At 39.3% G+C, this 15,824-nt stretch overlaps 1 protein-coding gene across 2 annotated transcripts in view; it reads left to right on the top strand.

Moving 5' to 3' along the window:
• Positions 1–447: 447 nt before the first annotated feature.
• Positions 448–15,824, top strand: part of CDH17 (cadherin 17) — a 102,099-nt gene continuing 86,722 nt past the window's right edge. Inside the window, exon 1 of one of the 2 annotated variants that reach the window (XM_066266056.1) lies at positions 448–595. The gene's annotated coding sequence lies outside the window, so the exon portion shown is untranslated. Of the gene's footprint in view, positions 596–11,978; positions 12,109–15,824 lie in introns of those variants that run through there. The other variant, XM_066266054.1, reaches the window with a different exon arrangement.

The raw sequence follows: 15,824 nt of genomic DNA on the forward strand, positions 1-15,824 counted from the left end.
CTGGCTCCCCTGGTAATTCTCCCTACATTCCTGTGCTTCATGACCAGAAAAGAAAAGGACCAAAGAGCTCTGTATTCCAAAGATAGAAGAAAATGAATGTTTAGAGTAAAAGGTCCTTATAAATCAATGTTAAATTCCAGAACAAAGGTCAATAATTCAGCATTGTTTTATTGAGAACCATATGATACCCCAGTAATAGAATGTTCTGTCACGGGAAGGGGTACATTTTAGAAAGCCCACTGAGTCAGGAATAATTCAGTTATTGCTGGGGGCAAGGTGCACTTGGCATTGTTGAACAATATTGGTCATCAGGCCTGGCTTGTCTGAGCTGAGCTGCAGTAAAGCTAACCACCTTTTTTATTTTTAGCTCTGGGAGATGGTGAACTTCCTCCAGACCAGCTGAAAGATACTGATTAGATATTTGTCAGCCAAGTGATATTATTGCTCCATGACAAAGGAGGTCAGGAAGAAATCTAAGAGAATATCAGCTGGAGAGAAGATTTGTTCCTGGGACAGAGTGGTTGGTATTGTCAGTTCATGGAAATCTACTTGGGCAAGTTTATCAAGATTCCCAGCGATGGAACTCACAGAAAAGGTGAAATGGGAGGAATTGCTGGTGGGAATGTTATTGGGGTAGAAGCATTGATATTTTAGCTGTGGAGCTGAGAGCTGATCAATCTGCTTAGGGGACCTGAGCCACCCCTGTCTGCTTGCTGTTCCTTGTAGGAAAGTAGAGTGATGCAGAGACATGCTCAGTGCGCTGTTACTGGAGCTCAGCTGAGGGTAGCTGGTAAGTGCTTTGATTTTAAAAAAAGTTCAGACCTAGAGTCAAACCTTGGAGAATATACTTTTATCTTCTTTGTTTTTCAATTTCCTTATTTGTAAGGTAATAATAATTACCCACAGGGTTGTTGTGAAGATAAAATAAGATACTATGGAGATTGCCTGGGAAAGGGTCAACATTAACCAGGAGATTCTCTACCTCAGCTGTTGGCACTGAGGAGAACCTTAAAAATGATTGTTGTCAGGTCTCTCCAAAGACCAATCAAATCACAATCCCTATGATTCCATGCAGCCAGGGTTAAGAACCCTGGTACTAAAAACTTATTATTTGTATTCATAAAACTCTTTCAGGGGATAGGAAACAGTGGTAGATTTTGGTTAACTTTTAGTCAAGTCCTGTGTTGTTAACTGTTATTGGTTTTCTTGTATATAGTTGTAATTTAGAGAAGATATAGCCATCTGTCATGTACATTTATTTGTATATAATGCTGTGTAATGCCAGTGGCCGAGGCCACACGGTAGAGGAACTGTGGAGCCAGAAAGCACTGGTCCATTCCTGTTTAATAGAGTCTTGCAATGGTGGATGAGCAAACAGGCAGGGGAAAACCTCTTCTCAGACAAATGAACTGCTCACAGTGGAGGGCAGGCAGGGCAAGCACCCATAACCTTACATAGACGCTGACACATGCTCATGCACTAATCAGGCAAAGTACAAGTGAGCAAGCCTAACACGCTGTTTTCCCAACAATCCACCCGTTTAGGGTTGCTTGCCTCACAGTTTATATGACAGGTATCTTCTGTGATGGTCCCTGTGTGAGAAGTGAGGTACATTACATAAACAGAAACAGTATAGACGGCAGCAACCAAATTACAAAGGCATAAGCTAGACCAAAAATGACAATTACAAAGGTGCCTTTCACAATGTCTCCCTGAGCACTCTGTCCAGGGAGTTAACTGGAGACCCACTTCTAGCCCTTTACACCATGGTGCCAACAAGGCCACCCATCATAGGGGGGGTGCCTGTAGAGTCCAGGGCTATGTCCATTGAAACCATAAATTGTCATTGGATGGGAGCAGCTTTCCGGTGCAAGAGGGCCTCCCCAGGTGCTGCCGCTCCCCCCCCCCCTGCATCAGGGTCTCTCTTACAGGGGGTCCTTGGGTTACAATAGTCTTGCAATACGATGTTTCCAGTTTATGACACTCACATCCATAAAAACTTTAAATAATTGAGATGTGAGTGTTGCAGCTTACACCATTAGTGTTACACTTATGGACTACATTGTACTTACAGACTAGCCTGGAATAATTCTTTAAGAAGGTAAAGAGGCCTGCAACAGATCCTGTACCCTCTATTTCAGCTACTTCTCAAGATGAAACACCTGTAGCACAGGTAGAATCATCTCCAGCATCTCTTGCATGTTCCTTAGGCAATCAATTCTCCTGACCCAGTATCTGCAGGTTCTCCTGCCTCTCCAGCTTCCTCCTCCCAATAAGTCACTCTCTCCCACCTTGCAATGCCCCTTACAGTGTGCAAGCCAACCACAGGAATAAAGGGTAAGGGATTTTTTTTACATTTATTTTTTTTTTGTTACTACAGTACAGTATATTTATGTTCTTTTCTTTTTTCTGTAGTTTAGTTGTGTTTTTATGTTCTAGATTATGATTTTACAACAGTGTTAGGATAGGTAATTTACTTAGGCTAGGGGACTTACACCAGAATTTGGGTTATATCACTGTCATAGGAACGGAACTGTGTCATAACCTGAGGATCCCTGTCCACAAGCTGCACATCCATCCCACAAGGGAGCCAGTGGCCCCCTCTCATCACAGTCCCTGCTTCAAGAGTCCATTACACCATTCAATGACCAGCCCACGATAGACAGCCCAGCTGTCTGTGAGAATCACCAAGGTCAAGGTCCATTACAGGCAACTAACCATAGAGCTCTTTGATAACAGACCTCAGCACCTTTCCATAAGCACTCTGTCCATTGCCTCAAGCCCCACCCAAACTCCTCAGGTCCAAGCTCACAGGGCCTGGCGGAGTCAGACACACTCAAGGTCTGTGTCACCTTGAGAGTTCTTTTGCTGCTGCTGCTGCAGCAGCAGCAAAAAAACACCTGCTATTTTCTAATGCCAACACCTGCTGCACATTAGAAGGGGACCAGTGGATTGCTAATTCCACATGAGGCCTTTGCACCCCCCCACTCATCCAAATAGGTGGGTTTTTCAGTCTTTCCCCTATTCAAACTGGGAGAAAGAGTCTTGCGGAGCCCTTCTTTCCCACAGCTGTTTCCAACAAGAAATAGTACAACCATACAGCCTGAATGCCAGCCATTTTCTTGGCAGCTGCCAGGGCTGCCTGCTGTCCCTGCTTTTTCAGTGGCTGGAACTTTTGGACCAATTCAAGCTGCCACCAAAGCTCTAACAGGACTTTATTAGACCTGCCATCTAACTTCTCCCTATCTTCCCCGGTCACAATCAGATCTACCCACATCTGTGTTCGGTGACCTTCACAGGATGGTTTCTCCTGTTAGTTGGTGGGGAGGGAGGCAGCACAGACAGCAGCCCTCGGCTTTATGATTCCGTGCTGCCTCCATCTCACCCAAATCTGCCACTGTCTGTGTAACTGCATTGACAGGCTTCCCCCCATAGGGGCCCAAAATAGCCATTAGTGACCCAAAAAGGGCTGACAGGTCACTACAGAGAATAAGGTTCCTCATCTCTGCCATAACCACTTCCTCATCTGGCCCACAGGACCTCAGGTTGAAAATAGCATTCTTCATACCTAGTACCTGGAGGACCTGCTTCAGCTCAGAATATGACTGCCTCTGACTCACTGCCCCTGGCAAGTCTCCAGCATTCTGCCAGACTGTAGAAAAGCAGCCATCACCCATTCTAATACGGTACAGTTTCCTGGGTTGTCATGATAGTTCTGAAGGTGCTGCCTCAAAAAAGAGTGCATAGTAATGTTGGCCAATTTCTCCATCTCTGTTCCAGAGAGCATGATGCCATCCACCCCCAATGTCCCACAACCATAGCAACCAGGCTGTCAGGCGCTCAGTGGGTTTCTGCCCAAATTTCTCAGCTCTGCCTGAGTGTAGGTCCAGACCACAGAGTGCTCAACTACCTATAGAGGGGGTTGTGTTTGCCCTTGAGGACTCTTGGCTGCTGGGTTTTTACCTTCTGGGTGACCACTGGTCAGGTTCTGATTCAGTGGACAGCAGTTTCAGCCTGAATTTCCTCCTCAGAAGAGGAGAAGTTGGAAATGCCTACTCCCATCGACTCCAAGCCACTCCACCAGCACAGATGCAGTGCCCACTTCAGCTCTTGCAGTTGCTGGCTCTTGCCTTGAAGCTTAAGCTCGAGCTCTTGAACCTGCAGTTGTTTCTCTAACAACTTTCTTTGCCAACATTCACCTTCTAGGGCAAATTGCAGCTCACAAACCTGTAATTCCTTCTCCAGCGATTGTTCCAGTTCCAGGCACCGTTGGTGCTCAGCTTGCATTTCACACTATAGCTCTGAGAGCAGTCAGACTCCTTCTCCAGCAACTGCTGCAATTCAAGCCACTGTTGGAGCTCAGTCTACATCTCATCCTGGAGCTTTTGACTTCAGATGGCCTCTCATACAGAGCTTTCCGTTTGTGTTCACAGGGCTGTAAGACACACCCAGCCCAACAGAACAGCCACAGGGAACCATATACTGGAGAACAATGACCACTCCTCTATCCTAACCTTAAAGGGTGTTGGTGGCTTTATGTCGATCTGATCCAAATCCTACCCACTACACCAGATGTAATGCTGGTGGTTGAGGCCAGGCAGGTTCACGCTGGGTTTGGGTAGACCATAGAGGAACTGTGGAGCAGGAAAGTGTTGGGCCATTCTTGTTTAATAGAGTTTTGCAATGGCATACAAGCAAACAGGCAGTGAACACCTCTTCTCAGGCAAATGAACAGCAAAATGGCCCCTCACAATGGTGGGCAGGCAATCCACAATCTGCCCTGAGGGCAAGCACCCATAGCCTTTCATAGACTATACACATGTGGTGTTGCCAAGTGCTCATGCACTAATCAGGCAAAGTACAATTGAGCAAACCTAACATAACTGTTTTCCCAACATACTGGTTCTAGGCTAATCCCCTTGTTTCTCAGGCTTAGGGAGCTGGATTTGGAAGATGTGGGAATAAAAAACAAAACAAAACAAAACAAAAATAGTCCCTCTGGAATTCTGTATTTGTGAAACACTGGTCAATCTAATCAGGTTCAAACCAGGAAGGAGCAGGTGAGGCAAGTGGGACCCCATTTATTTAATTAAGTCTGCTCTGCTGGGCCTCCTCTAGGCCTTGTTATAGGGAGGCTGGCAGACTGTAAGCACTCACTGCTGGTAAGCTGGACTTGCCTTATTCCTCTGTGCTGCGAGCTCTCCTGAGGAAAGGTTTAGGCAGTGGAATTGAGTGGATTGCAGATGTGAGATATCAGTGTCTGTGTTTTATCATGTAGCACAAGGAAAATCACAGGCTTAAGATAACAAGGCTTTTCCAGAAATTCTCCTGGGTTGTTACTAGAACTAGGCTTACCGTTATTCTGAGTGGAAAGATTTATAAGGGGGAAAATTTTGGCCCATTTCTTGAATTACATGTGGAAAAATAGTCTTGTTGGGGTGAGAAGTGAGTTGAAAGTTTACCTGAGCTGAAACAGGGAGAGCGGCTGAAGGGTCCTATGGTTCACCTTATTTTCTCCTTCCTTCTCTACTCAGGGCAAAGACAATCTTCATGTACTGAAACATTCTAACTCACATTTTAAAAAGTAGAACATAAAAGGGAAGATCAAATAATAAGCAAAATTGAATGTATTTAAATGAAAAGAGGGAATTGTGGGGAGGTGAGTAAAACGTGACAAATATACAGTGATGGAAAATGATTTATTTGACTTTGGGTGATGGGCACACAACATAATCAACAGTCGAAATGCTATAGAGATGTTTGCTTGGAACCTAGGTACTCTTACTGATCAGTGTCATCCCATTATATTTAATTTTCTAAATAAAATAAAAAAATAATAAATGAAATAAAATGATGAAAAACTTTGAAACATTCATGTTAATGAAACAAAAATAACCTGTTCTGAAGTGACTGGTTTGAAGTGACCGAAAATGTTTAGCCCATATCTTGTGTATTCATGTCAGGGTGGATTGGTTGTAGGAAATATAGCTTCCTTTTCCTTGGTAACATCTTTATTGAGATGAAATTCACATACCATAAAATTTATTCATTTAAGTGAATTAAACTGTTTTTAGTAATTTCACAGAGTTGTGGAACCATCACTACAATAAATTTTAGAACGTTTTCATCACCTCAAAAAGAAACCCGTATCTGTCACCCACCAAACACACTTCCTGACCCCAGGCAGCTATTAATTTACTTTCTATCTTTATAAAGTTGCCTATTCTAGGTATTTCATAAGAATAGAATCATATATTGTAGTATTTGGCCTTTTCCATCTGGCTTCTTTTACTCAGCATGATGTTTTCAATGTCCATTTATGTTTTAGTATGTATAAGTATTTTATTCCTTTTTATGGCTAAATAATATTATATTATATGAATATATCACATTTTATTCATCAGTTGATAAACATTTGTGTTGTTTTAATTTTTGGCTATTAAGAATAATGCTGCCATGAACACTCATGTACAAGTTTTTGTATGAAAATATATTTTCATGTCTTTTGGATAGATACTTAGAAGTGAAATCACTGGATGAAATGATAACTATATTTATGTTTTTGAGGAAACTATCAGATTGTTCTCCAAAGTGGCTGAATCATTTTACATTTCCATTAGAAGTGTATAAAGATTCTGATTCCTCTATATCTTGTTCAATACTTATTATCTTTTTTTCCTCCTAAAGATTATATTTATTGGCTTTAGAGAGAGGAGAGAGAGTGAGAGCAAGGCATCATGGAGGTGGAGAGCAGGAAGCATCATAGTACTTGCTTCTCATATGTATCTTGACCTTGCAAGCCCGAGGTTTTGAACCAGTGATTTCAGCATTCTAGGTGGATGTTCTATCCACTGCACCACTATAGGTCAGACATCCAATATTTATTATCTTTTTTATTATAGCCATCCTAGTGGGTGTATCTTAATAGGTATGAAGTCGTATCTTATTGTGATTTTGCTTTGCATTTTGCTTATGCCTAATTATGTTAAGCATCTTTTTATGTGTTTGTTGGTTATTTGTATACCTTATTTTAAAAATGTCTATTCAGATCATTTGTCCATTTTTCACTGGGTTTTTGTCTATTTATTATTGAACTGTAACATTTCTTCATATATTCTAAATACAATTCTCTTCTCAGATATGTAATTTGTAATATTTTCTCCCACTCTGTGTGTTGTCTTTTTACCTTTTTCTTTTTTAAATTATGGAAGCAGAAAAGCCTGTTTTATTTTTAATTATAGTTAATATTCAATATTATTTTATATTAGTTTCAGGTGTACAGTATAGTGATTAGACACATAATTTATAAAATTATCCTTCTGATAATTCCAGGACACATCTGGCATTATATTTAATTATTATAATATTCACTATATTCCTTATGCTGTACTTTACATCCCCATGAATTTTGTAACTACCAATCTGTAGTGCCTGAGCTGCTGTGGCTATTCTGGGTCTTTTGTGGTTCCATATAAATTTTAGGATTATTTGTTCTAGTTCTGTGAAATTTTTCATTGATATTTAGATAGGTATTGAATTGAATCTATAGGTTGCTTTGGGTAGTATGGACATATTAGTGATATTAATTCTTCCTATTTGTGAGCATGGTATATACTTCCATTTATTAGTATCTTTTTCAATTTATTTCTTTAATGTCATATATATATATACATATATATATTTTTTAATCAAGTGAGAAGTAGGGAGGCAGAGAAACAGACTCCCACATGTGCCTCAACTGGGATCCACTCGGCAACCCCTGTCTGGAGCTAATGTTCTTCTTATCTGGGACCACTGCTTTGTTGCTCAACAACTGAGCTGTTTTAGTGCCTGAGGCGAGACTGTGGAGCCATCCTCAGCACCCTAGATCAACTTGTTTACTTGAGCCATGGCTGTGGGAGGGGAAGAGAGAAGGTGGGCGTGAAGAAGCAGATGGTCACTTCTGTGTGCCCTAACTGGAAATCAAACCCGAGACTTCCACACACGTGGTGATGCTTTACTGCTGGGCCAACCAGCCAGGATCTAATGTCGTATAATTTTATGAGACTTTTATCTTCATGGTTAAATTTACTCCTTGGTGTTTCATTTTTTTTTATGTAGTTGGAAATGAAATTTGTTTTTTAAACTTTCCTTTCTGATGGTTCATTATTGGTGTATAAATATGCAACTAATTTCTTAATATTAATTTTGTATCCTGCTAGTTTACTAAATTAATTTATTAGTGCTAGTGGTTTATTAATTTTTAATGTTCACTCTGCATGGTACAGTATTATGTCCTCTGCAAATAATGTCAGCTTTACTTCTTTTCAATTTGGATACCTTTTATTCTATTTTCTTGTCTGATTGCCATGGCTAGACTTCCACTACTATGTTGAGTAAAAGTGGTGAAAATGGACAACCTTGTCTTGTTTCTGATCTAAAAATATGCTTTTAGTTTTTCCCTAGTGAGTATTATGTTAGCTGTGGTTTTGTCCTAATGGCCTTTGTTATGTTGAGATATGTTGAGGTATGTTCCCTCTGTTCCCACTTTGTTGAGAGTTTTTTTATCATTAACAGATGCTAGATTTTGTCAAAAGCTTTTTATTTTATTTTTTGCATCTATTGATATGATCATAAGATTTTTATCCTTCATTTTGTTTATGTGGTATATCATGTTAATTGATTTGCATATATTGTACAAACCTTGCATTCCAGGAATAAATGCTACTTGATCATGGTGTATGATCTTTTTAATGTATAGCTGAATTTGGTTTGCTAGTGTTTTGTTGAGGATTATTGCATCTATGTTTATCAGGAATATTAGCCTATAAGTTTCTTTATTTTTTAGTAATGTCTTTGTCTGGTTTTGCAGTCAGGGTAATCTTGGCCTCTTAAAATGAGTTTGGGAGCCTTCCCTCCTCTTGAATTTTTGGAATATTTGGAGTAGCATAGGTGTTAATTCTTCTTAGGTTGGTAAAATTCTCCTGGGAAGCCATCTGACTCAGGACTTTTGTTTGCTCAGAGTTTTTAATTACTGATTTAATTTTGTTGGTGATAATTGGTCTGTTTAGATTTTCTGCTTTCTTCGTGATGTAATCTTGGAAAATTGTATCTGTCTAGGAATTTCTCTATTTCTTCCAGGTTGTCCATTTTTTTAATTTGCATATAATTGTTCATAGTATTTTGTGGTAATCCTTTGTATTTCTGTGGTGTCCATGTCACTTCTATTTTATTTCTAATTTTATTTATTTGGGTCCTTTCTCTATTATAAGTCTGGTTAAAAGTTTATCATTTTTGTTTATCTTCTCAGAAAACAGCTCTTGGTTTCACTGATCTTTTCCCTTCTTAATTGTGTTCTTTGAAGAACAAAAGTTCTTAATTTTGATGAAGTCTAATTTGTTTTTTGTCTATTGTTGTTTATGATTTTGAAATTACAATTAAGAAACCATCGCCAAATCCAACATCACAAAGATTTACTTTCTTGCTGCTACATTGAGAACTTTGATCCATTTTGAGTTGTTTTTTCCTGAATGGTATGGGATAGGAGTCTAACTTCATTCCTTTGCACATAGATGTGTAGTTGTTTCATTACTATTTATTGAAAATACTATTTTTTTTTGCAAGGAAATACTTCTTAAGGACATTACTAGAGTCAATCCCTCTGGTGTTTTATGATAGACTCACAAGCAGAGAAGGGAAATTGATATATTTATTGAGCTCCTAGTATCCAAGTCACAGAAGTCCTAGGCAAGGTGGGGGAAATCCCAGGCATATGCATTGCTAGTCTCCTATTTGTACCCATGACAGGAATTACTAATCAATCACAGCATACTCTCTGACTAAGCCTTGATGACTGCCAGGATTAACATGTAGGGGTGGTATCCTAGGAAGATCAGTTTGGGAGGAATTAAAATTATAAGGTTAATTTTGGGTATGTTCAGTTTGTTGTGCATATGGGACATGTAGGTAGAGCTGTGGCAATAAGTACTTGGATATGAAAGACTAGAGCTCAAAATAAGGGAGAGATCTGGACTAGAGAGAGAAACTTGAGACGTTGGAGCAGATCAGCCTTCCAGAGTGGGTGACAAGACATCTCGTGAGCCCACACATAAGACTGTTATGGGACTGGCAGAGAAGGTGAAGAAAAACCAGGCATATTGGCAAGGAATCAAGGGTAAAGGGAGATTCAGGGAGAGCTATTGATAGTATCAAGTATCATGAGAAGTCACTTTCCTTATTTAAAATCACTTTTTATATACATTATTGAAAAGTTTCCAAACAAAAACTTTTAGAGCAATGCCACAGAGATGTTTGCCAATGTTTCCAGGATGTAAAACACACAGGTGGAAGCTATTTGATTTTATTGAACAAGGTCATTTTAGTTGGCCAATGGGAAGAAAGAGGTGTTAAGAATTTGAGAATTGCTTAGCCTTACTGTCCACATTTCCCTAAACATAGTTATGTTGGCAGTAAGACAAAGGAAGAAGGGTCCTTTCTGGACCTGCTGGTTCATGGGGTGTGCTGACCGCTGGCATGTGACTAGATGGTTTCACTTTCAGTATCCCCAATATAAACGAGGCTTGGAGCAGTCATGAAGTCTTCTCAAGGGATCCGGGAAGGAGGAAGCCCATCTAGAGGGTGGACTGTGTTCCTGTGCTTTCATTGTGCCAGATGCACACCTTGAGACAAATGGGAAACACAACACAGCTCAAGAGAAGCCCAGAAATGAATATCAGAAGGCCAACAGAAACATGGAAAGTGTAACATATGTGACACAAAAATACCTTTTCATCTTCAGTATAGATTAGCAAAGTGACTGAGGGGTGTGGATCAGATATCAATCTAAAAGAGGCCTTGACTTAATAAATCTGAAGCTATTTATTGTTTATTGGAAATCTCATTTTGAGTGGAAAAAATTATTTGCTGTTAGGTAAATCCATGATCAGAATTATGAGGAAAAGGATATTTGTACACGCAGACTTGGGGAAAAGTCCTGAGACTGAAAATTTATCTCTGTAAGCAGAAAGCAGGGAAAGACCGAAGAAAGGCTGTCCAGCCTAGTGATTAATAGAATTGATAAAGGAAACTTACATATGTAAGGCATGTCATGGGTGGTTGCAAGATGAAACGGATCCCTGCATAGCTTGGCACATGTCAAAGAATTATATAGGGGAAAGTCGGGGATAATCATGGGTACTAGTATGTTAATGCTACCATGTATGATAAATTACTTTACATGATTGACCAGTTTAGGACAACAACCTGTTCCAAGAACCAGCATATAGCAGGAAGAAAGGGAGGAGAGCTGATCAATATCAGAATGAATATCAATTACAATCAAATAGTCTCTAAAGGAGTTTTGCTGAAAACAACCCCTCTTCTGGCCTGAGTCCAGCTTGTAAGATAGTTAGTGGTCATGTCATGGAACAGTCTCTCCTCCACAAAGGACTTGGTTTATGTTTTAAGTGAAGGCTACTTCTGGCTATTTCATGCAGACTTTGAAGGGAACCCTGGGATCTCAGAAACAGGTGCAGCCAGATTGTGTCGTTGGTTGTACCCTCTGAGTCATTTCCTATGTCTCTTGTGGCTGGTTATCAATGAATTGCGTCATGGCTCAGACATGGCACCCTGCATTCTGTGTTTGAAATGGAATCTACTCAAATATTTGCCAATTGAGTTTTCTGCTCCAACACTGCTAAGTTTTGGGGTGATGGAATGGAATATGGATGAAACTCTTGTCTTTGATGCCCTGAAGCTCACTCATACTCAAGAGATAGTTGAGTATACAGAAATTTTTTGCACTTTAACTTTTCCTTGTCTTCTAATTTACTTCTCTACATTAAAAAATTCTGTGTTGAGATGTATTAATTGCAAATTAACTTTTTTGGGGGTACAAACCCATTTCTTTCCTGGAGTAAATGTAATAATACCTTTTATGACATCTATGGTTGCTGAAGATCAATAAAATTAGTCAGTGGTTAATGTTTGACTGAGGTGAAGGGAGAGGCTTCTGGGGAAGCAGAGCATACAGAGTGTCCTCTGGGGAGATACTCAACTCCCAGCAAGAGCCTCAACAGCTGAATGAAAGAAAATAACTTCTAACAAATTTTGGTATTTACTTACAGAAAGGTAAGTGTTAATACATCTTAACTATGTTGATAAAACATTCCTTAACATGACAAAATAGATGGTGGAAGGGGTACTTAAGAAGTCTCTGGACAAATGTATTCCTTGAGGGGTGCTATGTAGGGGTGCTGGGAAGGGAAGTTTATTTTTGGTATGACAAGTTATGCTTGCAGAGCATAATTTCTTAAATAGTTTCTTTTTATTTGTCTACTATGTCTTTCACACATTCATTTGATGAAGTGGCTTTGGTTGAATCAAACTTGGTAGTAGAATTAAGGAAAAGTTGAGTTTTTATATGTTTAAATGATTACTACCTATTCTCTGTGATTAAAATATGAGAGTGTCTAGTCTTAAGATGTCTGGCTCTTGTATCCTAGGAATTGAGGTTGGAATCTCATTCTCACAACTTGTCTTTTCTTAGATGTGGTCTTCAAAACTTGAACATTCTAACTATTTCTCAGAGAATGAGAATCAACTTGGAATTCTTAGAACTGTCTGGGATACCTCAGGGGAGGAGAAATGCATGAGAGCAAAGAAATTTTTCTTAAAAGCACTAAAATAACAATGGAAAACAGAGTGACAGACCTGCTTTCACAATTGAGAAAACAAGGCTTGATGTGTGTGTGTGTGTGTATGTTGGTTTCTGGTACTTCTTCCAGCTGACTGGTGAATATACTATTTGCTAATGAGTGATTATTTTGAGATGTCAAGTCACATACTGCCCGTAAGTGCTTTCAAAGATTCAGTCCCTACCTCTGTTCCAGTTTTTTCTTTATTATGGTGACTTTCTAGGGACCGATGCTCTCTGTGATGGGGGATGTGGAGTAGGAAATTGGAAGGACAATATATTCTCTGATATTTGCTTGTCTTTATTTTTCTTCAGAAACTAAGCAAGTGAGAAATATATTGTAAGCAGTATAGAAAAAAGTACATGCTTTGATGACAAAGGAAATGGATGCATTCAGCTCCCATCAGGAAACAAAATGAGTCTTGTACTGAGTGAGAGTCTATCATGGTTTATAGGCTATATATAGTTTATGAGTCTTCAGGGTTGGGCTGTGGGTTAGGCCAGTTTTATTATTTGCCAGTCGGCAGGTACTAAGCAAGCAGATTGCTTGAACTCTCTGATCATTAATTTTCTCATCCATAAAATGGAGATACTTGCCTAACTATGTAGTTTGAGGGCAAATTGGATAAGCATGTAAAGAACGCCATGCTATTAGTACTCTTTTCCATCAGAAAGTTCAAGTAGGTGACTTAGGTCGAATTGAGAAGTTACTCTTTCATTCTCTAAGGGGGAAAACCCCATAATACTGCAATAATTTTATATCTTTTATTATGCAAGACATCAACTAATTCTATACTAAGGAAGTGGGGTTTAACAATATAAGAGAATGATAAAACAATTGGGATTTACTTTTTAAAAGTATTTAAAAGCCTCTTATGTTTCATATTTAAATCTTTTAGTGAGATGTGGGTGTGGCATCGTTTAGAACTTGGTAAGATGAACCCTTGAAAAGTCATTGTTGTTCAAGGTGAAGATTTCATTTTTGGTACTTCCTGTCTCTCTTTTTTTTATAAAAGGCAAAATATGTCCTGTGAGCAACTCAACTTCCTGTTCTATTGTCAGAAGAAGTCTCTGGAAAGGAGAGTGTGCTCACACTTTGCTTTCAGGTCAAGAGATGACTCAGAATGAAAGCTGACCACCATCTTGCTCCTTTCTTCAAAAGCCCACACATTAGTGCCTTTATAGGTGATAGTTTACATGGATAGAAAGAAATATATAGATTTATTCATTGGCATAAAATTGCATTTGGTTAGAAATCTCTGGTGTCAAATTTAGAATGTGGCTTGTTGTTCTGGAGCCTATTCATTGATTAAGGAAGGAAAGAGGTCCTGAAGTTTGTTAGAGGAATATCTGTTTACCAAGGTTAACTGTGTGAACAAACAGAAATGTCTACATTAGGTAAAGAAATATTAATAAAAACAATCACTCAGTGGTTGAGATATTAATTATACTAAAGTTGACTTTTCACTTAAGTATATGCAACAGTCCAAGCTATACTTGTTTATTATGTATTATGGCACAAAGAAAACAATTTCTCTTAAAATATTCTATAAAACTGACATATTACATTTTCTTATTCATGATATTCTGAATCAATAATTTCTTTCCATATTTTAATTAATTTTAAATATTAAAACCTATACAGTTCTTGATGAAGAAACAAAGAAATGAAAATGATAGATTTGTGCTCTTAAAGAATGTTTAAACTGAAGATGAATACGTCTTCCTCACAGAGAGAGTCCGTGCTTGGTCTTGGCATTCAGATCTTCCTTGCCTCTCTGAGCTTGCTTTCCTGCCCTGGAGGATGACAGCAGGGCCTACTCTATAGAATTGTGATATTTAAATGAAATAAGTTGTCCAAAGTGCTTAACTTAGTAAATGCTCACAAAATTCTACCTAGTTTTTGCAGTTTGAATTATAAAACACTAACTTGAGTGAGATTTCATAGGGTATGGTATTTCTTAATAAACTAGAATTTAAACTTATTTTTTCCTTCCTCTCTTGCCCATCCCAGTTGTCAATTATGATTTCATTACAAAAGCCAGAGAGTTAACCTGTCATACTTGAGCATGATTACACATTTTTGTCCATAGAATCTTTTTTTTTTTTTTTTTTTTTTTAAGAGAGAGAGAGAGAGAGAGGAAGGGAGAGAGATGAGAAACATCAATGCATAGCTGCGGCACCTTAGTTGTTCGTTGATTGCTTTCTCATATGTGCCTTGACTGGGTGAGGGTAGCTCCAGCTGAGCCAGTGACTCCTTACTCAAGCCAGCGACCTTGGGCTCAAGACAGCAACCATAGGATCATGTCAGTTGTCCCACATTCAAGCTGGTGACCCCGTACTCAAGCTGGTGAGCCTGCACTCAAGTGGCAATCTTGGGGTTTCAAACCTGGGACCTCAATGTCCCAGGTCGACACTCTATCCACTGCATCAACACCAGTCAGGCTCCTTAGAATCTTGCCTCAGGGTCACCTTATAAAGGAACTAGTATTATAGAAAGTGGCCTCCCCCTATCAAATCTTAATGTTTAAACCCAATGGGATGAGATCTAATCTGGATTTACCTCATACTGAATTTCTAAGGCCAGAATCTGTGATGTTATTATCTTTAAAAAATACTGATCTATATACTTTAAAATACACAAAGAAGTGTTGTACAATACATGAAGAAACACACTGTCAAACATAATTATGCCACCTTTCATGAGAAACAGTAATTCTTACACTCCTCTTTAGCCCTTGTGATGTTCTGCTAGATAGGGAAGGAAGCAAGTCCTTTGTCTGCCTGCCTCTGCCTGCCTCCTCCAGTTTCTGTGGTACAAGCCTGCACGTTTCAGGGAATTCAATGCTGACGTCCTTACTGGCAACCTGCTTAGGCCGTCAGGGAAGTACTGTGGTGGAACAGACTTGTGTTGTACCCATGTATCCACGTGGGTGATTCCCTCCCACCTAGTTTGGATGATACTTTCATCCAGTGCTGGGTTGCCCTGTGTGAGTTTGAGGAAAGGGCTCCTCACCCCAGCTGCCCCTTCCTTCGCTGCCTCTGTGGAATGTCAGGTAGGAAAAAAACCAGTCAGGAATAAACATTCCTTAGAACTCATTATCCTTTTCTTTGATAAGAATGATTATGCCAGTAGTTTATGTTTAAGCTG

This window comes from Saccopteryx bilineata, chromosome 3, assembly GCF_036850765.1.
Source record: "Saccopteryx bilineata isolate mSacBil1 chromosome 3, mSacBil1_pri_phased_curated, whole genome shotgun sequence".
Lineage (NCBI taxonomy): Eukaryota > Metazoa > Chordata > Mammalia > Chiroptera > Emballonuridae > Saccopteryx > Saccopteryx bilineata.